General features: G+C 37.7%; 1 long non-coding RNA gene across 1 annotated transcript in view; it reads left to right on the forward strand.

Annotated features, from left to right (window-relative positions):
- The window catches only part of LOC124393298, a 46,878-nt gene that overhangs the window by 12,782 nt on the left and 8,456 nt on the right, over window positions 1-25,640 (forward strand). Inside the window, exon 2 of the long non-coding RNA XR_006927308.1 lies at window positions 14,862-14,909. This is a non-coding gene — a long non-coding RNA (uncharacterized LOC124393298). The remainder of the gene's footprint in view (window positions 1-14,861; window positions 14,910-25,640) is intronic.

Below are 25,640 nucleotides of genomic sequence, written 5' to 3' on the forward strand. Positions count from 1 at the left end.
GGGGAGGACTCGCATTCATAGGTTTTTTCCCCTTCCTATTATTAGTAATGGCATCCTTAGGTGCTCGAGCAGGTCTGTTTATCCTTGAGCATTTCATAATGTTTGTCTGTCTGCTCGAGCCTGTGTGCCAGGAGGCTGTGGATAATTCGTTCACTGGAATAGTGTGATAAAATCATAATATTATGGTGCTTAATATATCAGGGTACCTGCTTCGCAATTTTAAATTAATTTGGCTTATTTTTATTGATTAGCTTCGTATTCCTCATATATCTACCTCTGGTTGTTAGTTTGAATTAATATATTTGACCTGAGTCACCTTCTTGCAATGATTTGGCTTTCTAACAACACATAGAAACTTGTTTTCTCTCATTTTTTGCCTCATAAACTAGTTTATTCTGTTTGAAATTCACAACCGTATAATAATTATAACTATATATTTGTTGATCATTTTCTGGTCTTCTTCTGGATCATCACATGCAGTTATCACACATGCTTATTTTCCTTCAAGATCACAATACAGGCCAAGGTCAGGGCTAAATATAACTTCATAAAACATCATAATTAAAAAGAAATTCAGAGCTGTCTCGCATACCCCGGAATTGCTTTTCTTATTGTTATGTGATGGATCTTTGTGAAGACAAATTAGGTTGTGTGCATTACAGCAAGATTTTCCATGTGAAAACTGATGCAAATTTGTGGCTTTAAAATCAGATTTATTCATTTGCAGGTTGTTTTTATTTTACTTTACACTTTATAGCTGGTTTGCATCTGTCAGCTTCAGTAATGCACATGGGATGCTTTGACGTTTTTCATACTTGGTTATTGGGGAAAAAAAAGAAATGACTAAGGAAATACTAACATTATGGTTTTGGGGATTGCTTGCGGTCATTCAGACTTCCTCTAATTAACATCATGTAATGAATAATCTACTTGTAATATCAGGATCATTCAACCTGATTATTTATTAATTGTGGCTTGTTTAGTTTTGGTGAAAAACCCACAATCTACATATTTACGACTTCTATGTGGATGTAATAACAAGTGTACTGCTATGTAGCGGGTTGGTCTTAAATGTATTTAGAGTCCAGTCTAGTTTTGATTTATTCCATGGTCATTCAGACCTTCCTTTAATGGAGCTAATGTGATGGATGTGTGGAAACTTGAGTTAATGTGTTTAGCGATGGCTGACTACCGGCATGTTTCTAAAGTGCGCCAGTGATGCAGGGCACACAGGAACGGCTTAGACATGCTTAGACTTAGCTTTCATGCTCTCTGACTGCTTTTTTCTGCTTCTGTCTCCTAGCCCGGCTTGAAATGTCTGCTGGTCTTTATCGGCTCAAAAAATGTGCATTCTTATTTTGTGAGCACTTTTTATATCCACTTCAATATTTAAACATTTCTTAGTATTTTCTCTGCAAGGTAATGTTGTTTGTGAAAATTTGGTGCATCACTTGATTAATATTGTATTAATACTGGATGTATTGGTTGAATTATGAAAAAAAAAAGCATAGCATTAATAACCATAATGTATGTATATATATATATATATATATATATATATATATATATATATATATATATATATATATATATATATATATATATATATATATATAAAAATTTAAGATGGAACTAAAAAATATTCTATATCTATCTATCTATCTATCTATCTATCTATCTATCTATCTATCTATCTATCTATCTATCTATCTATCTATCGTTTAATTGTTTTTAAAGAAATTTACTGTACATATTAAAGTAATATATTTTTGCTTAGTTTTAACTTTAATTGGTTTTAAATGAATTCATGAAGGTTTTTATTCTATTATTATAGTCTTTCAAATTATTGTAAAACCTTTTTTTTACGGCATTAATTAATAGCTTTTACAAAGTCATTTTAAGCTTTAATGTATCTTGCAGCTATAAAAAATACAAAATTAAATTGAAACGATTATAATTATTAAATTGTTCTTGGACTCTGCCATACTGCCGATGAGGTCTGAAATCCTCGCCATCTTTTTACGAGCACGGTTTTCACTACGTTATGCTTCAAAGTCGAGCAGCTTAAAGACCATTGCTCCGCTCATTTTCTGCTTCCTGTGAACAATAACATTGTCTTCTCACTTCACTGCTCCTTTTCCTTCCCTTGCCTTTGAATTTGCTCACTTTCAGCCGGGGGTTTTTATCCTCCTCCTGCGCTCCCTTGTTCCCGAACTCCGTGGTACCCTGTCACAGACGCCTCCTTCAAAACACGCTTTATATGTAGTGCAGATGTTGTCATCAGGATTTCCCTACTCTTAATTTATTTAGGGGAGTGCACATTTTTAAACTGGCTTTTCCTGAATGATAATATTTAGGAAAACTATCCTGAATATTTTAATAATGTTGAAAAATAAATAAAGACAATTCTAATAATGCTAAAACTCTGGATTTAAGATAATCAGCTTTAACTGTAAAGATTAATCTACAATTTTTAAATAGTTTTAATATATTAAACTTAGTCTCTGTAGGTGTGTGTGTGTATATATATATATATATATATATATATATATATATATATATATAGATAGATAGATAGATAGATAGATAGATAGATAGATAGATAGATATAATTTATTATAATATATAAGCTATATATTATATATATTTTATACATCAGATTGTTATGCTTATATATGTTGATTTAAAATTTTTCAAATGAATTAGAATTTGGTTGATTTCTTTTCTCCCTAAAAATGGAAATAAAAAAATGGATGTTAGAAAAAAAAAAACAATCTGAACAATATCAAGTATCATTCTATAAAATCATTCTGATTTATAATTTTAAATTAAACATTTTTATAATGGCAATAAACTGTAAAAGTATTCACTAATGTGGTCATTTTGACTTTAACATTAGACTTTTGTAAAATCTGGATGGTTGAAGTTCCAAAAAATGTTTTTAAATATTACTAGCAACAGTCAATACATGTTTTAAAATGAAACGTTTGATTCAGTGTCACAGGAAAATCTTAAACAGATATATTAATATAAAATATATGCAATTAATTAAAGGGAAATAGGAACAGGAGCAGGCTACTTGGCCGGTCCTTACCGGAGTAGGAAAAGGAGGAGGGAGGAAAAAAATGCTTGCTAAGCTATCTGTTTCACACATGCACCGACAGAAGGTTCGATATTCATTCGATCGATGAATGAAAAGGCACAATGGCGAAATCAGACAGGGCTCCTTTTCAAATCGGCGTCTCTGACGTCCCGCAGTCCGCAGTCTCACGCCTGCAGCCGGAGAGCAAGGGTTACATCAAGGCTGCTCCCTGGACCGTGCAAACGAAGTCTAGACCAATGACCTGCTCAATGACTGCCCCATTGAAGAGCAGACAAGTTCGCTAGGGGATGAAGAGAAATCAAGGCGGGACCCGCTTTTTTAATCGGGGTGCAGCCCCGTAGTCACCGGGAGGTAAGAGGAGGCATCTGCTTCCATGGTTACGGGCCGGGGCATAGAGACCTCGCTATTGAGGAGCCTCTGGTTCTCATGCTCCCGCCGAGGCAATGTCACGCATTTTAAGCGGACGAGGACGGTCCAGGACAGACTCGGCAAAAACAGCACGGCAGCTTTTTAAGAGCAAAAACAAAAATGATAGCACATGGCAGTTTTGGAGGGGGGTAAAAAGAGGGAGGAGGTACAGAGGTAGAATGCGTCACATGATCTTAGTGATACCGGTTTCTTATTTTGGAAGAAGATCTTATTCGTGGAGGGATATTTGCCTGTCTCTGAGAGGGCTTTTTTTTTTTTTGTATGGTTTTGGGGTGCCGTGTTTTGGATGGCAGAGATTGCTTGCCTATTTTTTTGTTTTTTGTAAAGACCATTGGAAATGATAGATTATTGATTGTACTGTTGTTTGTTTTATAATGTGGTATACTTTTTTTATTCTATGATGATAGCTGGTTAGTTTGCCACACTTTTTATCCACTTGTGTGTTGCTGCGACACTTTTTAAGGTTTCTTGTTTCAAGTCTTTCTTAGAAGAAAATGATAATTAAGGAAGGATTTAACGTCTGGCTTCTCGTGGCTGGTGGACGGCGTGCGTTTAAGGTCCGGGGGTTGTGACTGTGGGGGAAGTGTTGGAACGTTGAATTTGGTCATGCAGCTGACGCTTGCCCTCCCAGAGTGAAAGCAGAGCGGACAGATGGCCGTCTTCTAGGAAGGGCTCAGGGCAGCGGATTTGCGCTCGTATCGTGGGAAAGTCTTCGGCTGAGTTCACCTGCTCGCCGAGCAGCGGCAGGATTAATACGGAGCTGAAATGAGCCTCGGTGCAGTGCACAAAGAGGAAAAGAGCCGCAACACAGGGCAGATCTCAGGACATTACTCGCATTTAGCTCATGGGGCTGAAATGGTGGGTTTTTGAATGTGGAGCTTAAAAACTGGAGGACAGGAAAACAATGGTTTAAGTCATTTTTGGATTTGTCTTGATTATATTGAACTTGTTATCCAAAGAAACTGTTTGCTATGTCCTTGAGAATTCTGACAAGCCCCTTTCCCCACAGAGTTTCACATATATATATATATATATATATATATATATATATATATATATATATATATATATATATATATATATATATTTATCTTCATTGCAAAATACTTTAGATTTAAAAACATGCTAATTAACCTAAATCCAACATCCAGCTGCATTTTAAATGTTGTATAATTAAAACTTCTAGATTGTGCTTTTTTATTGTTATATATTCCTGGCTTTTTTTTCTGTATCACCTACACATATAATTATTATAATAATTAATCACCAGCACTACAAAGCATTGTGTTGTGTTATAAAAGGTAAGAATAAAAAAAAAACCTATAAAACCTCCTTTTTTCTTTATGAATTCTGCAGAAAATACTTAAAACAAAAAAAACAAAACAATCCAAGACCACTTTTATCAATATTTACTTAAAAAAAAAAAAAAAAAAAGAGAGATAACAGAAGATTTCCTTTTTAATAGTTAAGAGGCAATTGGGATGAATTGGATTATTTCTTTACCAAATGATATTTTTCTGAAAGCACAGGAAAAGGACGTTAAAACCAAAAATATAGTAATAAAGTAATTAAAGTAAATGATTTTACAGTAAATTAAATTCAAATAAATTAAATAACATTTAAATGACTAAATATACCTTGTGAAACTTTTTTTTTTTTTTGTCATTAAAATAATTAATGACGTACATTATATTTCATTATAATGACATTTCTGTCCTGATATGAGCTTATGATATATTCACGCTTGGGTTGTCATGCTAAACAGATAAACGATTATAAGGAAAGTGTCCATTAATATTTAATTACCAAAACATTTTAAATATTTAAAAACATGAGTAAATCCAGCTAAGTGTAAGTGATAACCATACCTCCATCACCAGTGCCAGTGTCATTAGGTGTTTGTTGTGGTCCTGGGTAATGGGGCTGAAAAAGGCATCTGTTGAATTCACCATGTGTCGTCTGACTTTGGTGTCTTTCAGCGAAGAGTCTGTAAAACAGGAGCTCATAGACTAAAACGACATGCCTTTGGCTCTACTCTTTTTTCTCTTATGTGAAAAGACGATCCTGGCAAAGGATCAGGAATTTGTGCCAAAAGGGATTTAAGGTGAGGACAGAGAGGACTTTGTTAGCGGAACCACGAGAGGAAACTTGTCTTTGTGTGTTCTGTCAGAGTCCCTCATGTTTCATAAACTATCTGAAAAGCAGAGGCTGATGTCTGTTTAAGAGTGCCACTGGTTAGAGTCAAGAGCACTCCAACTGGGCCGCAAGATCAAACACAAACATTACCCTGCACATACAATGGCGTTTAATGATATAGTGCTTGACTTGCTGTGTGAATTTGATGTATTTCAGTAATGTCCACAAAGCTTCCCAGAGTTGTGCTTGGAAGCCGGCTATAATATTGCTAGTTACGTTTCACCCGTGTTTAAGCCACTGGAATTGTTTGCAAAACTAATATAGTAATGGTAATGTATTTGTAAAACACATCAATCTAGGTCTATTTTCATTAACTTGGAGTAGATCAGTAAGCCAAAATGTGTGTGTTTAGATATTCGTGTATTTTTGCAGCCAGGAGGGGTTGAGCTCTGCACCACCTTTGGGGATCGACTCCAGTCGCTGGAGATTGGGGTTAGGTTTGGAGCAGGATCAAGACAGTGTGCTAATTGGGTTACTGGGCCTCATTAACCCTTGGCGTGTCCGTTCCTACATAAATATACTGTTCGAGTCATGGCTTTGCTGGCCTGTTTACGACATAGGCTATTTTTAAAATGATAATTTGCCATTGGCCTCAAAGTCTCAAGGCCAGCCATCATTCATCATCGAGGACAGAAGTGTAGTAATTACACCAGTGTGGTGTTTACCTTACATAGGTTGTAGAGCCATTCCCATAATGACTGGTATCTTCCATCTGTTTAGGTCTAGTTCTATTTGACAGTGTTCATTGCTAAAAATGCTGTCTGTTACTGGATTACTGAGAGGTCGATTCAATGTCAAGGTACCTCTTGGCAGGAAATGTTTAGTTTTTCAAACCTGTAGAGACAAATGCCAGAGTTTCACATTTAGTTCAGATTTAAAAATATGGTAAGTATCATTTGTCTTTGAAATTGCAAGAGCAGAGATTTCTGGCATGGTTTGAGAAATTTGACAAATGTATACATTTTGCTAACAGACTAAAGTAAATAAAACAATCAAGCAAAAAAACCCCAAATGTTCTTGTAAACAATTTTTGAAACTTTGGCAATGGTAATACACTGAAAACTTTTGAAAAGTTCCAAGGTTTAACTCTTGCTACCAGTAGGAATTTTGGTGAAGTCGAATGATGTCACTTGACATTATATAGTTCACCATTAATGTTTTGTGTAGAAGCATGCTATAAGAATAATACAAACCCAAAGAAACAACCAGGAAGGATCAGTTGCAGTGGTGTGTAACCCATTTAACGTCTTTGTTCCAAACAAAGTACCCCCCAGGGTACATGATACTTGTCTCAATGGCCTCTTATGTGGGATTTAATGGGTTAACACCAAACAAAAGAGACTGAGAACATGTAACACAGCAGGGGGATCCACTGGTAATGCCATGCAGTCACGATTTTCAAACCAGTCAGTTCCTGCTTACTTAAAGCGTTCTGGTGAAAGAACCACATGTTGGAACTGAAAAACACTTATATGCTGGACAAACATACAGTTTTGATTTCACCCTAAGATGAGCATGATGGATCCTGAAAAGCAAATGTTTTCATTGTGGTTTTGAGAACAAAACAGGAATTAAGTGCTCCTCTTTTTTTCATTTGGCCTTTTTAACAGTTCCACACCATGCAACAGCTTCACTGCTTATATTTCCATGGTATTTTTAAATGGCAGCAAATCCGGAGTAGGTTACACTTGGGGAATAACAAAACCTGTACGTGACTCAGATCATTTATCCAAATATCCAAAATCCATGACAAAGTGCTACGTTCACCATCATTTACCAGAACTATATACAACACTAAGGGTGTAATTTGAGTGGATCCGGTGGTGGGATGAAGTGTTATTGCGAATCGTTTGTTCTTTTTGTCATCCATTTGTCCTAAAATTTTCTGACTGTTGCTCAGTGATCAACAGTGTCCTTTCACCTGGGTTTTTTGTCTTTATAAAACACTAATTTGTGCGTATAATAGCTACCTAGACTGTTTACGTCTTCCTCTCGGGCTGAAAGAAGGTCATTGTTTTCCTGTTCTATAAATGCGAAGAGATTTTGGTTTCACAAATTTCCTACATAGCACAGGAGAATTATAATTACACCTTTGTGGATCATTCCTGCCGTGGTTCTCCGAGCGTTGTGCTGAGTCGACAACATCTCAGGCAATGGAAAATGCCAAAGGTTTTTTTTTTAATATACTCCATTCTGTTTGTCATGGATTAGAGGGATGCGGTTTAGGCATGGGGAATTTAAATTAGGGTACTTTAATGGGCAGTGAAAAAAAAAAAAAGAAGCAGGCCATGAAGCGAGATGTAAATAACAAATAGTCAGTGGGTTATGTGTTTATATGACCTGCTCGTCATTAAGCTTATCATTTTATGCGGCTTGTATTTAAAGGAATATTTCAATCACCTCACCTGGGACTGTACTTTACAATGGCTAAGATTTACCACACAAAACCTACAGATGTTTTATACAGAAACTTCTTGGGTGTCCGTATCTTCACTAGTTCATGAATTTTGTTTGTTGAATGGTTCTATTTGAAATAAGTTGCATTTTTGTTTCATTTTCTTTTCAATTGTCTGAAGATGATGTGCTGAGGATTACTTAAGGAAACATAATTATGGAGCATGATGATTGTTTTCTTGCTCACAAGCTGCTAAAGAATGGTCTGTAAACATGCATAACAAAATACAGTTTTATGATGACAAGGGAATCTTTTTTTTTTAATATTGTGTACATTTTTTTTGCATAATCAAAATCAGGCATGGAGAGTTGTAGTAAAATTAGTTAACTAAATCAATAGAAATAGTTTTAAGAGCTTAATTTGTCTCCAGCACTGCTGCATTTGATCATTACTTAAATTCTTCTATTTTTAATCTGTCAACATTTTTATTAATATGAGTGCTAGTGAGCAATATGCCCTTTGCAATGTTTTGCAGTATAGCATCCTGTAGAAGGCAACAATAATTAAACCACACCATCAATCAAATGAATTTTAAATGCCCAGGTCAATTAGGGCAATGCTCTTACAGTCCAGGGTGAATGCCATTTTTATTGATTTAAAGAGTGTTTATGGAGTCATATGAAAGAGGCTACATTTATGCTCTCTAAACTCAGATGCTTGAAATTCATAAAGCATCGATTGGTTTTCTACTGTTAAGAGAACAAGCGGCTGGAGCTGAGCAGTATTTGGTCCAGCTAATCAATGCATCTTATTCAAAAACTGATTAAGCCACCAGTTTTAATTGAATGTGTTTTATATTCCTGACCCTGCAAAAAAAAAAAAAAAAAAAAGAGAGAAAGACTCAAAGTCATGTCTTGTTCTATTGAACAGGGCTTAAGAGAGACCTTGAGGTTGGCTGAGCCCCTCAAAGAGATGCTTTCCTTTCTCCAAGTCTGCATTAATTAAATTAGCACTACTCATGCTGTGACATTGTTATCAGGGACTTCCCTTTTAATGGACTGATCTCTCACCACTAATGTAGCCTTGACTAATCCCGGTTGTCCACTGACAGGGAATTTTAAGGTTAAACATACAGTACAGCTGTAAAAAAGTATTTATTTTTTTTCTAATTCTGCACTTATGACTAGGAAACTTATTCTGCCTAGCAACACACAGTGAGGTGAAGGTTTCTTTGTATGGAAATTACAGGAATGCTATGAAGTGGCAGCAGCTTCTTCCTCTGGCATCTGATTAACTTCTGACGTCGACTGTTGTTTTAACGATGCATTTAATGGGGTAATTTGGCCAACTAATCACCTGCGCTGCGATTGGCCACGTGTTTTCAATCTGCGTCGTGCACCAGCTCTGTCCTTCCCTTTTCCCTTGTCAACAGCCCGGTTTCTGTGCTCGTCCCCACCCACAGGAGGCAGCTGCAGCCAATGGGGCTTGCTGAAAAAGTGCATGTTTAGTCTGGGCCTGCGCTCCCCAAATTGATTGGCAGTCGGGTCAAACAAAGTCATTTTCTTGGCTCGTTGCCTGGCAAACCTCTGCAAGCATTTAAGAAAAGGTAGAAGGCTTGGCCTCTTTCCACTGGGAACTGAAGAGCTCTTTTTCAAAGACGTACCTTGCCCTCCACCTCTCTGTCTTCTCTCCCCACAGAGGTTTAACCTAGAAAATTAGGGTGAATTTTTGTTTGTTTGTTTGTTTGTTTTGTTTTTACTAAATTACTTTTCAAGACCTGCATGTTTGAGTTTCTTCATTTTGTTTTCAGCTACAAAAGAAATTTTGTACATTTTAGCAACTCCTTCAGCAACTCTTCCTTTTTTTCTTCCATTTTGTTAGAGCCACTGAAGCAGATCATGTTCGAGGCAGCCGGAAAAGTCGTAATAAGAAATAAGTGTCGCATTGCAAAAACTCTACTTTTTTTAACCTGTGCATTGCTCTTACCTTGCTTGAGGCAATATTAAATTAGCGGTGATGAAGCTCGGAGGTTCGGAGACCAAAATAACGCTTCCTCCCTCATGAGCCCTCTAGAATAAGATGCGGATATAATGTTCCTCAAGAGCTTATATCCGGTCATGGAGGCTTTCACTGAAGATTAACAAGGCATGTAAAAATAATATTTGACATTTCATTTTCACCAGGAGTGATCCAGCTCAGACATGCTGGATCTGTGCACTTAACTGCAGTAAAATGTAGAAATGCCTGTTGTTTTGTGTGCATATAAGTAATAAGGCAAATAAAAGATTTTATGAGATGACAATCCATCATATTTGCTAACATTGTTGGATTATGTCAATAAATAACCACAGTTAAGTAAATGCAATGAGTATCGATTGACTGTATTTTTCTCTGCCTCTGCCACCCCCTGTGCATCACGCGCTTGGTTCTTCCCGATGGTGGCACTGCATTATGGCTGTTTCGCATTACAGGAATGTCTGTCTGATATTCCCCCCTGTCTGGTTTCTAATGGTTTATCCTGTCCTGTGGGAAAACCTTTTTTCTTTTCTTTTTTTTTTCTCCCCCCTTTTGCTGGTCTCTGTTGAACTTTGACCCTAAGCTGACTGCTTTTCTGGATATGAAATTGTCCTTTTATTATTTTTTTTAGACATAAAAGCTGGGGGAGGACAACAGCACAAAGATGTGGGTGAACTGTTCTGCAGTGTGTAATATACCTTAAGGAGAAAAGGGGTTCACTTATGGTTATTGTTTGTCTTTTTTCAGTAGTCAAAGGAATAATTTTGTACAATGGAACACTGGAAGTGGCTCACATAATGCATAATTTATGAATAATTATAAACGCATTAAATGTGCGTACAGGATGGCCTGAAGATTTTTTAATTGAACACTTATTTTTTGTCCTTTATCATTGAATTTCACTTTCAATTTTATTATTGAATCGGAATTTGTCTTCTGACAGGAAACACTGGCTGGCATTCACAAAGTGTTTTAAACGTTCTGATCTTCCAAAAAACATGAAGTGTGTTTATTAGGTTTTGGGCCGCAATGAACCTCCTTAATGTACATTGGCTGATTTTCTGAAACTGTACTGATGCATTAAAAGTTGTTCTTCTAAAACATTTATAGATTAGATTGTATAGCCTCATCAAACCACATCCTTGAAGAACACAATCATCGAATAGAAATCTTATATCATAGTCATTCTATGTGATGCAGACAGAGCCACAGTTATTTCCTTTACATTGTCACCCATCTGTATCTGAGGAAAACACACGTGGAAATGTTTTTTTGCACTTAAATTAGATCCTGTTCCCTGGTGAATGGCCTTGAGTGAGTCATGAGACCTGTCAAACAGATGAGTTATCAGAATGAACCTCTTGACTTCTGCATGGTACGGAGTTGAGCTTTGCAGCCAAACAGGAAACATAAAGGAAAAACTTCTGAAGATCGTGAACACGTCTGCATCTTTTGGCAAGTTTCTTCAACGCAAACCCAAACCAGGTCTCAATACCTGGTCCTTCTTATAGGACTGTTATTTCTGGTGATATTTGATGTACTGCCCGTTCTTTTGCTCTTTTTCACTCAAAATATTTACCTTTTTTTTTCATTGATTAATCTGAAAGCATGCTCTTTAGCTAACATTAACTGTGAATTATTTAGTAACTACAGTAAAACTCATTTCTCTACAAGAACTCGCTGAGATGGAAATAAAATGTTATTCTTATGTTTTCAAATTGTTGAAATTCTCACAAGCCCATTAATGACATAGTTGTTGTTTTTTTTATGCAGAAATGAATCTGCTTTGATTTGTTAACAAGAAATAACTACCAATTTTGTCCTGCTTTAGCTCGACCCCTTCCCAGTCCTCGATACAACAAAGAAAAAATCGCATTCACAAAATACAGAGCACATTTTTTTTATTCGGACAAGTATGTGTCTTACTGGTGGCTTTGCTGTGACTAGGTCAGAGAAATAAACTAAATGCTCCTTGTCCTTTTCCGTCCACAGCCGAGATATTTCCCCTTAAATCAAGTGCATTCCTATAATCCCTCGTGCTGGTCTACAGACAGCAGGAGCATAAGAGTGTCCGCTCCGATGCTATCTGCCGATGCAGGCACAAAGCAGACGGGCTCAGGGTAATTGAATCCACATATCGAGTTTTGCGGGCTGGATTCCACAGGGCCAAGGCCTGGCACGCATCTCTCTGTGGAATGTTGGCCTGAAAGCTTTGCCGCTGATTCTTCCCCCGTTCGGCCCACAAAATACTCCACAAAATGTTCGCTTCTGGAGAGACGTCTCAGATGCTCATCTGTCAGTTAGGGGGAAATAAAAAGGCTGCACGTCTCAGGCCATATTCAAAAACCCTCCAGTGTACGATTAGAGTTGTTTGTTGCCAGTAGAGGAGGGTAATGAGTTCAAAACCAAGGTGATTTAAGGTTATTGAATGGAATCCCGAGCCTGAGTGGGGCATCGTGAAAAAACGACCATTTTTCTATATAAGCTTTTCATCACTGCAAGTATTTCAGAAAGAATCCTCATAATCAGTTTAAGATGTGACGTTTTCCAGTCTAACATCAGTCACTAATGTCATCATTGTTATTTATTAAAAGGTTTTAAAACTAAAAATAGATCCCAGGACAGTTTATCTGGAAAGTCGAAAGGAAACTTACTTGCGTGCTGTATATACTGACCTATTTTGCATCTTTTCTCTTATGCCCCAGATCTATTTTCCATCTTCAAAAAACTAAATGTAAATCTACTTTTACTCAAATAAACATCTGGCGAGTTGAATCAGCAATGTGAGATGAGACGGGGTAGAAGCTCTTCAGTGGCCGTACTGGATTGCAATCCGACACGCCTGGTCTATATAATGTGACACTGAATCGATGTTGTTACTTGAATGAACTGCAAAAAGTCATTTCGATTTTTTTTTACAATAATTTCACATCGGCATTTGGTTAATCGGCTGATAATTAGCCAATCACTCAATTAGATTTCGCTGCTTCAAACCGCACAGGAAGCGAATTATTTCAGAAGCACAATAGCGTGCCTAGAGAGAATGGAGCATTATGTTTTGTAATGCATATTCCATTTGAACGTATTTCAATTTCGAAAATAGAGAACCGAAGTGCTTTAATGAGGCTTTGAAATATGTTGCTGCTGCTGCAGCACGCTGTCGCTCGGGAAAAGGTAGTAATCCTGCAGTGACACACTGCTCGTGCATTCCTGGGACAAGTTAAGATTCAGGACACATCTCGGGGTCTGAGCGCCTGCCTCCTCTGCCACCGTCTGCAACCAAAACAGCAGATTTACACGCCCAGGTTCCGAGTGCGTGTTTACGTGTCTTTGTCTGGGTCTTGTGAGAGTCTGGCCAGCAATCAGCATCACGTCACGAGAGCTGACACAGTTCTTAGGAGTTCCAACAAAATGAAGAGTTTGACAAGTTTGCGAGACGTTCGTGCGGCGTTGATCCAGGACACCATCTCATTTACAAGACTTTCTTTCTGGCACTTGTGCGTGAAACCGAACCGCCGGCCGTGAAAATATCAGACTGGCTTTGGACAGAGCGGAGCATTCCTGTTCTCCGTCACGGAAGCCGACGCTCACACTCCGTGCACCGATGACGGGCAGCATGCCAGGTGGAGGTTGCCATGACTCCCAACACCACTCCTACCCGCTCCCTCCCCTCTGTTTCTCCCCCGGAGGTTGCCGAATTTTTGGGGTAGGCAGGGCTAAGGGTTTTGATTTAGACAAAAGATGTCTTCACACTGTCAGCCGAATGGTTCAGTGGAATGCTTTTTCGATCCCGAACCGGAGAACTGTTTGACCTTTTGCCTGAGGTTTTGTTGTGGTGCCAGGACAGAGACAGAGAGGGACAGAGGAAAAGAGAGTGAGAGAGAGAAAGAGAGACAGAGGGGAAACTTGGCAAACAGAGAGAATTCTTTCCCTTTTTTTCTGCCTTTCAATGCCTGAGAAAATGGCGGACAACGCAGCACAGTGCAGACCTTTACCTGAATTTGCCAAGATCTCCGGATCCTTTACCAGACTGATTGGCCCGGCACTCATATTCGTCTTTATTCTTTTTTTTTTTTCTTGCTCTCACCAACTCTTGCGATTTTTCTCTGAATGGGAAGGAAACATGTTAGAGGTGGCGAACGCTTTCAACATATTAAAACGAAACTAATTTAAGTCCAGATGAATATGTGAAGTGTTGGTAAGCTGGCACAGCGTGAAAAATCCCTGGCATCAGTCGTCTCGAATCAATGTGAATGTCTCTCTTCGGGTTAGAGCGTCCGAACATTCGCTGTTTTCATGACTAAACTGTTTGGCAGGTTTCCTCCCCAGGCAGCTTCTTTGCGCTCTGGTAAAACCACTGTGTGTGCAGTGTTACCATATTATAGCATGGTACACACCAGCAAATGGCTGTCAGAGCAGAATTCTGTTGAACTTTACTGTTTTTGTATGGAATTACTAACCAGTTAAACTGCATGTCTGATTGTATCCTGCATTGCTTTCTGTTTTCAAGTTCCAATTTGTAATCCTTGAAAAACGTACATTATATTATTGATAGACTTTTTCCTGATGCATGCAAGCTTTAGAAACCTCTTATAAAAATGTATAATAACATATCAGAAATATCATAGTTATAACTATGTAAGTACAAAGATACAGCCAACAAGTTCAATGTTTTGACTGATGGTTGATATTGATCTTTGTTTGTGTTGCTTTTTTTTTCAGTGCGATGAACTGCACACAAACGATACACATCAGGATGTGCTACGTCAGGTGAGCTTCCCACCTTGATCTCTTATACTGAGTGCGTCATTACAGAGATCTTACAAGATCTTCTTAGAATAGAGCCATAATTGTGTGAAAAGTCTGACAATGTGCAGTAGTGTGGCTTATTATTAGTGCAGCTTATTATTTTGTCTTTCAAAAGAATAAAATGTTCTGTCTTGAACATTATTGGCAATTTGTGGCTTTTTTTTTATTTTTGAGGATGAACCACTTGTCATAAACCCGTAGATCCGATCTTGTGGCAAATCTCGTAACCCAAGCTCGCTTCTGTGGGTCTCTGTCACTGTGGTGCAGTCAACTTTTATTATTACACAGTTTTTATAGCAGTAGATTGTTTATGTTTCTTCATTTTTTTCTCTCTCTTTTCATTTAAATTTAATACCCGTCATGAGAAAAGCTTGGTGGAACAGCACACACCATCTTCTCAATCATCCTAAAATCCCTGGTAAATCTTTTAAAGAGTTTGGTGCTGCATCATAGAGCTTTTTTCCATTTCAAGCTTCAGACCTGAAGCCCCAGACTATGGAGCTGTGTATGGAGACGAGAGGAAACCGTGTGCATCCAGGTTGAGGTAGTAGGTTGTATGGTTTAGAATTACACCATGGGAGTTAACTGTACAACCTTCTAGCTTTCCTTGGAGTACACTCATGTCATCCAGCAAGATCTCATCATTGCTTGATCAAAGAACTGTAAAGACTTATTTTCTTTCCTTTATTTTCGTTTACTTTGTTCAGAAAATGGGGTTTGTTAAAACAGAGTTAAAACATTTTTTAGGGAACCCGATAGTCCGAGTGTGTGATATACATCTATTTCCAGCAAATCCCGGTCAAAAAGCATTTGAATGTCAAGTGGCGGAGGTGTCTCACTTTCAAGCCATGTGTGTGATTAGTCTTTTAATGAGTTTTCATTTGTAGAAAGCTTTGCCTTTTCCTGAGGTTTGGTTTTGACCAGATGTTTTCCATTTCCTCTCACTTTTACCTCCTGTTTGTTCACATTCTGATCGTATACTGAACTGATTAGGGTCTAATCAGACGCCATCGTGCTTTTTCAGTGAGATGTTGTTGCAAACGAACTACTTTAAACTAACATTATATTGTTTAGAACGATTGTGATCTTCGATTACGTGTGAAACTGTTTCACTAGTAACAAAAGAGTAAGCTTTTGAAATTGTGTGATCTGTATTTATAACAGCATTGTTAAGTTCTTGAATCTGACTGTTTAGAAGTCATTTCCCATGGCTTATTACTGTAGAATGCACTCATTCTAATACATTTCTGTAGTAACTGCTCATGAACGAGGACTTGTAAAGTGGCCAGTCGCTATTATCTAAGGTTATTCAGAATTGTATAAAAAACATGTTGGTATTTAACAAAAAAGCAACAAATATTATATAAATTGTTATGCTTTATGTTAAAAGGTAATTATTTTACATTCATTAAAGGATTATCTAGTTATACTGCTTTTTTATAAAGGTTTTTGACACCAGAAAGTCTTGTGAATTCTCTCTTTTTTTCAGTCATTCATTTCAAGAGAGAAAAAGCTAGAGAGTTTTTATGAATGTTCTTTATATTAAATCGGAAAATAGTTAAATAGTCAAAAGTGTGACATTTTATTTATTGATAAGATAAAATGTAAATAAGATGAATAAACCACTTTGAGTCATGCTGTCATTGGAAAATAATCTGCTTGAGGGTTTGAAAATGATCACAAGAGAAGCTCATGGTGTTTTTTTGTCTTACCTGTTCTACATAAAATTCTTCTAAACTGAAGGACATGTGTACAATTTTAGTGTAATCGAAAAGATCGACAGACTCTGTATTTCTAATGCGCTTTTAAAGGTTCACATCTCATTCTTCAGCATTATTTATACATTGGCGTGATGTGGATTCATAATTTACCCAATGAGCACGCCAGTCTAAACGCTGGTGGAAACCTGTGGCCCTGAATCATTCGAGCGGCTCGTATTTTGTGCCAGTTGTGTATAAGTTACACAACTAAATTACGTAAAGGACAAATGACTTCACTGTGCCAAATAAATTAACCCAACGGCGGCTTTCCGCGTTACCGGCGACGTTTAATTAAGCATACTTAATGCTTTTGCACCATCGCTTGAACTCAATAAAGTGTTCATCGCGTTCCTTGAAATATTTCATAAAGTATTATACATGTAATTGGGGGACGCATATGGTTTAGTAAAATAGACTTTAAAACATGCGGGGGGAAAAAAAGTTTGTGAGAACACAAGTCTCTTACCGGCTTAATACAAAGTGACATCGGAATTCGCATTACGGTTTCCCCAATGTGGCGGGTTAATTAACTTTTCCCCTTCTCGAGGGGGAGCCTATGCTCTCAATTAGTGATATTTGGCAGGGTTATATATTTTTTGTCCACTTCTGTGTTTATGTACAGTGCACAGCACACACAGGCTGTAATATAATAGTTCACCTACAATATAAACACGCAGTGCAGCAGTGAAAATCCATCGTGGTGTGGTTTGCATTCCGTATACTCTTCGCACATCAATCTTGAACTTTGTAAGATATTATTGATGATAAATAGTAGTATCATGTCTCGATCTATGCAGTTCCTGCATTTAGACTGAAGGCATATAATTTTCTCCGAGTTCACACGCCTTCAGAGGTTGTAGTATACTTCAAAAGCTGTGATAGGCATCAAATCAAAAATGTTCTCTCGCATCAGGCGCTCAAGGTCGGCATTCTCTGGTTAGTTCTCAGTTTTACTCATGCACATGTAAGTAAAGTATACGTACACATGTACCAATGTATAGGTATACTACGACTGGCTCATGGGTATCAAATCGACTAGCTCTTTGTCAAACTAACCATATCGGAGATAGGGCTACACAAATATATTATTAAAATCTCACTATTGATTCGTTTCTCAATGTGATTTGCCACAAGGACAGTATTAATTCTGCAGCATTTGTACTGAAATATTATATAAAATATAAGTAGAAAATAGATAGCACTGTTATTGGTGAGCATAGATGTACCACATGACCTTATGCATGCACAGTTTCAAATACTAAACGAACAGCAAATAAATATCCAAAAAAAAAAAAAAAAAGGTGCGTTTTCTCCTACACCTGCACATTCATCTGGAAGCAGCACAGTTTGTAACAAGAGCTTCAGTTTATGTTCACATCAAGCATCAGAGTGGGAAAATAATGCGGTCTCAGTGAATTTTATTGTGCCATGGTTGTATTTCAGAAACTGCTGACACAGCAGTCTCTAAAGATTACCCAGAATGGCATAGAAAAACAAAAAACATCCACTGAACTGTAGTTTAGTGCAGCCGCAAACTCCTTGCTGAGGAGAGAGAGGTTCGAGCAGAATGCTTTGAGCTGACAGGAAGTCTATAGTAACTCAAATAAGCACTCTTTACAACCATGCTGAGCAGAAAAGCATTTTAGAAGGCACCCGAGATCAAACCTTGAGGTTGAAAAGTGACAACTGGTGAAAACAACTTTGGGTTCCACTTTTGTCAGATAAGAACAGGAATATGATGCTGAAACATCACCCTAGAAAAACTTTAGATTTCCACATTGTGCTGCTGCCATGTGATTGGCTGATTGAGTAATTAAATAAATGTGCAGGTAATAATTGATCATTTAATATCCTCCTAAAGTGGCTGGTGAGAGTGTATATTGTTCCAGACGAAACTGAAATGCAAGTGAAAGAAACTGAACCAAGAAAAAAAAAACATTTTTGCATTTTTAGTAACCGTGCAGCTCCGCTCACCTGCTGTTTTGACCCGCTTTGGTTACTTCTAAGCCCATTTTGCTGTAAAACCCCCAACATGCTACCAAGACTGATCGATAAGAATCATGTGATATACAGTTGCAGGTATTATGAACAAGTACAAGGTAATCAGCTTAGTGGAGATTGTGTAATCAAAGTACAAATTGCACAGTAATTGAACAGATCTGTGTAGTTATTTTTTATAGTTTGAATGAAAGGTCCAGTGCATCAGCTGCTTTTGTGTTTAAAATGTTGACTGTTTGACAGACACTTGTTAAATTTGGACACACAAATGCAGTCTGTCTTTTAGTGACTCTTTGTGTGTGTGTGTGTGTGTGTGTGTGTGTGTGTTCCTTCATCCCCATGTTATTAGGCACAACCTGTTTAATTGCCATAACTGTAAGTCGCACAAACACACACAGTGTATGTATATGTGTATATGTGTGTGTTCATGTATTATATATTTTTTAGTGATCACTACACTTCAACTGTTTCTCGAAATTCCGTATTTGCGTCCAAATATAAAGACCACGCTTTTCCGTTCGTCCATTCACCAAACCACACATCTGTAATAATCATAATTTTTAATTAACGATTTATTTATTTATTAACATTTGGACCTCAGCACACACCAATCATGAGGGAGCCGTTTTCATCCTTCACTGCCTCATGTGTTTGCTTAGCCTCAGTGAAGGCTTTCTCCATCCCACCAGGCCCTGACATTTTACCCAGCACTCCAACCCAGTGATTTACAGACACAATCCAGACCTAAACAGGACATACGAAACGTAACGCTGGAACCGTACCATATGGGAAAGGTCTCAGTGTTACGGCCTCTGCAGCGCATTGCGTCTTTGATATACGGCCTCACGTCACTCGCAGGCAAACATGAAGTATCAGCTATAGCATGCGCTCAGGCATACAGAATGACTCGCCCCAAACCTCCATTCCTCCCTCTCCTGCTCAGCGTGACATGGGCGCTGTCTCTGCAGAACGAGGACACTGGGTTGCTTTGGCTGCATGCCACTGCTTGTGAAGCACATTCTACTAGGACCTGAGAGGAGAGAAAATATGGAAGAGGTTCTTAAATCTGGCATGTCGTTTCACCGTCATGAAGGAAGGCCTGTCGATATCAAGGAAATTGATTTAACAACACGAGTCGCTGGGAATTGTTCATCGATACGGTGAGACCTCAGTAATAAACGTTTTGACTTGAAAAACCTGGGTGGCAGGAATGCGGTTGTGAATATGACTTGAAGCTGATGGGAGATTGACTTGTATTTTTATTTGCCTTTATGTTACTGTTTAGTTCTAAAGTGCTTGGAGGATTGGAGCCCATGGAATTGGAGTTAACCACTTTTTAATTAAAGCACAAACAAATAGCCTGTGGTATCATTGTAGATCTGAATCATTCATTAATACAGATAGGATTAGATATGCTCTTATATCACTGAAATATATTGTCTGAGATGGGTAGAAATTGTAACAAGTAATATCAATTTTGTTGGATTTTGTATAATTATATTTTTTGTTATATTTTTATATTTTTTTTTATTATTTTTCCATAAAGATACAGCTGGGCATTTTATCATGTCCAGTGTCAGTGCTTTAATTATGAATTTGTTAGAATTTGAAAAAATAATGAATGGACAGTAAAAAAATATATATCTATTGTGATATTTCCTCTCTGCTTTTAGTAAAAAAAAAATTGATACGTCATGGTCCTTGCTAGAATTAATTTTTGCCATTTTCCCTTTTTTAATTTTCAAACGTTAAAAGTTTGTTTATCTGTCATGCGTGTTTTTTTTTTTACATTTTTTTTCATTTTCAGAAAATAACTTTATCCGTTGTATTTTTTTCCCAAAAACCAGCATTAACAAACATTTCCTTTTTCCTTTTGTATATTTGGCTTGTGTTCACATTCTTGCCATTTTCCAACTTGTGACACTGATGACACTGCAGATGTGCCATGTAACAGAAGTAATACCGAAACCCTGGCTCTACGTCTAACTCCCTCTGAACTCTAACTTAGCTCAGCTGTTCCGTCTATCATCATGGATCTTTCTCACCCTAAATCTTATGTTAGGAAAGTTTCTATGTTTTTTGTTGTTTTTCTTAGTCAGTAGTGCTGACCTTTTTCTGTGGAAACACTGACAAAACACTAAACTTTCATCGTAACAGATTTCTTTTGTTGTTAAACCCATGAGAGAAGTATTTTTTTTTTTTACTTTGCAAATTCGATGTTTAAAACTAGACAGACACAGCAAAGCGAACTCACAGGAGTTTGTTTTAAGAGGCAGTTTTTGTCCTCACCCCCTGAACCCCGATGGTTCCTCCAGATGTAGCAGAGCGAAGCGTGTCAAAAAAATCCCGCCGCCTCAGCAGAATCAGATCCAGCTGGCGCGACCGGCCGAGCTACAACTCATTGGTTACAGCTGGGCTTCGATTTATTTGATAGCTGAACAAATAAATTACGGGATTAGATAGGGCTGGAAAGAGGACACTTTTGTTTCGCTCCACCGTCGGCCTCTGCAGATCCGCACCTCTCAAGTGCATGCAAACAAATGGCCTCAGATGGATATTTAATAACATTCCAGAGTTTTTGTTTATTCTTAATTGATTTGGGGAAAAGTATATATAGTAAATATTTTACTAAGGTCTGGACTTAATAAAAATGTTGGTTTATTTGTGTTCATGTTGCAAAACTCTTAATTATAAAAAAAAATGTTTTTATATTTTTACTAAGAACTAGTAAGAACTAGGTACAAGAATACAATATTGCTGGTGCAAACTGTCGACTATTTAAGAACATTTAGAATTTGATATATATATATATATATATATATATATATATATATATATATCAAATTCTAAATGTTCTTATATATATATATATATATATATATATATATATATATATATATATATATATATATATATATATATATTCAAAACATTTTCTTCTTCTTCATTTACTGTACGTGTGACCAGTTTTGTTAAAATAAATTATTATATAAAGTCAAGACTTTGGGAATATAACAATGTAATATCAATATTGTGATACATGACAATATGACAGTTTTTGTTGTGTTGGAAAATCTTTTTAAAACTCTTTTTAAAAGTTTAATATAAGCTAATATAAACTTTGATTGGCTTCAGCTGATTCAAATTGTTAAAAATCTATTTTAAACAATATTTTGTTTTGATGTTAAATTATAACATTTTGTAGAATTGAAGTTTCTGAAGTGTAGAAATTTAAGAAGAAATAGAAATGGGAAAAAAAGTTTGTGGACACCTGACCATAAGATCCTGTTATAACTGTTATAATGACCTCCACTCTTCTAGGAAGATGTTCCACTTGATTTTGAAGTGTGCTTGTAAAGCTTTGTGCTCTTACATCCACAAGGTTGTTAGTAAAGTCAGGTACTGATGTAGGTGAGGTGAGGAGGCCTGGGGTGCAGTCAATTGCCTTCCAATTCATCCCAAAAGTGTTCAATAGAGTTGAGGTCAGAGCTCTATAGCAGGCCATTTAACCCATGTAAACCATATCTTCATGAAGCTGGCTTTGTGCACAGGGTAATTGTCATGCTGTAACAGGTCTGTCTCCTAATTCAAGTGAAGGGAAAACTAAATGATACCACATCCAAAGACATCCTATACAACTGTGTGCCTCCAAATTTCTGGTATCAGTTTGGAGAAGGTGTCCCAAGACGTTTGTCTATAAATTGTATTATTTTATTTCCTCTTATTTCAACATTTCTAACTGCAATTCTCCGTTTAATGTGGAACTGTTTTTTAAAGACCTACATTCTCAGACCTGGACAATATATTTGTTTTTTGTTTTTTTTCCTGTTGTGAATGTAATACTGTTGCAACATAGTAAGGATGTAAATGTGTCTCATTATACATGAAATTCTATGTTTTCCTTTTTCCCTGTTACAGTTTATGGCTTTTGAATTTAAAAAAATCCAAAGAAAGAAAGAATTTAGAGAGATAGAAAAGAAAATCATCACATTTCTAACCATTTCTTTGGTTGGAGAAAGTGTAAGGAATCGATTGCGTCTGTGTCTCATAACTAGTGGAAATCCATTCAAAATCCAATCCAAAACACTGCAGAACATGAGCTTTAACGCTGTATCGATAATCTTCATTTTCCTCGTATACATCAGCGTGTTTTAACATACTTCAATGCGTGCATGGATTAATTGTAACAGTTGTACACTCTTCTGGAATTGATTGTTTGTGTGTGTGTGTGTGTGTGTGTGTGTGTGTGTGTGTGTGTGTGTGTGTGTGTGTGTAATTGAACGCTTAGCCTTCTGCCCTTCACCCATCCAAGTCCAGAACCCCAGTGAACATGACCTGAGCATCACCGGTGCCGAACATTTCTGCAGCGGGGGGAAGTGTGGGTTTTAGCTTGAGGTGCTCAATACATTGCTCTGGCTTTTGTGTGAAGACGAACCAGGTCCTAAAATGGCCCAATCCTATTATTTGATGGCAAATAAATACACATGTGATGTACGTGACTGAGGCATCATCGATCTGTCTGGAGACTTGACTGGCCTTGCTGCATAAAGCACTTTCTCCCATCAATACATTCGTGACCTTTGACCCTGGGACAAATCGATGCGATTGATCAGTGGCTGCAGACTGGACTGTCATCTACAGAGACCAGACACGATGGTCATTAGTGCTGTCCTGTGTGTGTGTGTGTGTGTGTGTGTGTGTGTGTGTGTGTGTGTGTGTGTGTGTGTGTGTAAATATATACAGAGACTCGCACCAACCCCCTACTATATGTCACGATTTTCTCGTGTGTACATTCATTCATTCATCAGCTATTTTCTTGTCGTTTATTATTAAACATTCTTATAGCCTTTATTAAACAAACACTACGCCGATTCCACACAGATCGCTCCAGATTTTCTTTCCGCTCTTGTTTGGATTTAATGGCTTTTTTCCCTGCACAAATCAAGAAACATTTCCTGTCAGGTCTCGGCTTTTCAAGCTGAGCTCTCATGTCTGTTTACTCATCGATTGTATATTTTACAATTCACTTAGACAAGGAATAAGAGCTAACGTTGTGATTCGCAGGAAAGATGCTCGTCTTAACTTATTTAGTATCTACTATGAAAGATGTAAGTGAAACAAATAAGGAATATATCAGTTTTCATATATCATCTAGTTTTGTTGTAATAGGAACTCTTTTTTCAATAATCAAATGCAAAACTAAGGTTTTCATTTGACGAAATCATTTGACAAATCTCTTCATTTTGTATTTAAAGCGAGTATTTGCTCGTATGTTCACAATGCAAAATGGAGTTTCTGGGATAAAGCGAGACACCCTGAGGTTAATATTCATAAAAGCACAATGTGAAAGGAGAGAACATACAAAAAAGTAGAGTTTAATGTTGATGTAGATGTGAATTCGAATGTCATAATGTATGGCATTATTGATATCATCCCAGCCTACTTTTGGCTGTGTTAAGCTTCAAATCTTGATACGTTTCGAACGTTTCAGCGAGTAAACAGTCTGGAGTTTCTCACTTCAGAGAGTGTGGGAAATTAGCGCTAAACGTTTTTTTTTCTCTCAATCCTTCATAGTAACAACCTCATGTGCTCGTGTCGTAAAAGTTCGCACAGTGCAGAAATGTGAGTGTTTACTCTGGCACCATCAAGAATGCTCTTTTCTCGACAAAATGGCGGTGAGCTGAGCACCTTGAGTCTATGGGTTTCGTGTGTGTGTTTACACCTTTGCTCTTGGGTTAATTTTTGCCTTGTGTGTGTGGACTTGGCTGTGCTTTATTGTCGGGATTTTGTGTGTGATGGCGGCCCTCTGCTGACGGTCCGTGTGTGCATAAGCTTGGCCACTGGCCCAGACTCTGCCACAGCAGTAATAGAGTTGATTGATCACCATCACTCCTTCAAGGTTTCCCTGCTGATTTCACCAGCCCTTGCTGGTACACACTACACACACACACACACACACACACACACACACACACACAAACTCCACCACACTTGTTCATCCTGAGGCTGGATTCAGCATGGTGTGCTGTAATATTGGCAAAGTTGACTCTTCAGTTGAACCGCAGCCCTTCAGCGAGACCATTGTGTGCGGGTGTGACGTGTGTACGCTTATGTGTGTGTGTGTGTGTGTATGTGTATGTGTGTGTGTGCGGCGAGCTCTGCATTGCAGTGAAGCCAACATCAGCGGCGTTTGCATTAAGCACATAATCAATGACCGGCTGTCAGCGTAAGGGTCGCGACCCCCATCCACGCCGCAGGGAACCGCGAGAGAAGGTCACAGGTTGCAAGATTAAGACTGGGCGGCCCTGGAGCGCTCCCAGACAGATAAATCAGCCATCATCCCATCTCATCAAATGTGTCTGCTCCTCAGAGAATTGATTCAGACTTCTCGACTGACTGGGCTTTGCTTCTATATTTCCCCCTACTGCCGCCCCCCGCAAAAAAAAAAAAAAAAAAAAAGACACTGGTGGCTGCTTTGACCTAAGGATTCTATAAGCGTTTTTTTAAGTGTTGTTTAATGAACTGCAGTGAATTAGTCGCGTGGCACCGCTTTGCGCTTAAGTGTGTGAAGAAAAGTTATGTTTGCCAGAAGCAGACCAGTTTATTGTTCCACACTAGTAAACGCTCGAACGTTTTTGCTTCGGTTTTATCCGAAGCCTGCTTTAAAAAATTGTGAGTAATTTCTTTATATGTTATATGAATTTGTAATCCTGAAACAATTAAACATATTTAGATTGCATTTCCATCCTGATATATATTTCGCATTATTTTAACACACCCCTGTGTGTGCACATGTGTGTGGAGCTAGTAGCACCACTAGAAGCATGTCTTGTGTATGCGTTTTACGATCCCTGCTTTTCCCCTAAAGGAAAGGATTGATCAGTGCAGGACAAAGGGTTTGCAGCAGACGAGACGGAGTGAGTGAGACGAGAGA

The sequence above is a fragment of the Silurus meridionalis genome, chromosome 11 (assembly GCF_014805685.1).
Source record: "Silurus meridionalis isolate SWU-2019-XX chromosome 11, ASM1480568v1, whole genome shotgun sequence".
Lineage (NCBI taxonomy): Eukaryota > Metazoa > Chordata > Actinopteri > Siluriformes > Siluridae > Silurus > Silurus meridionalis.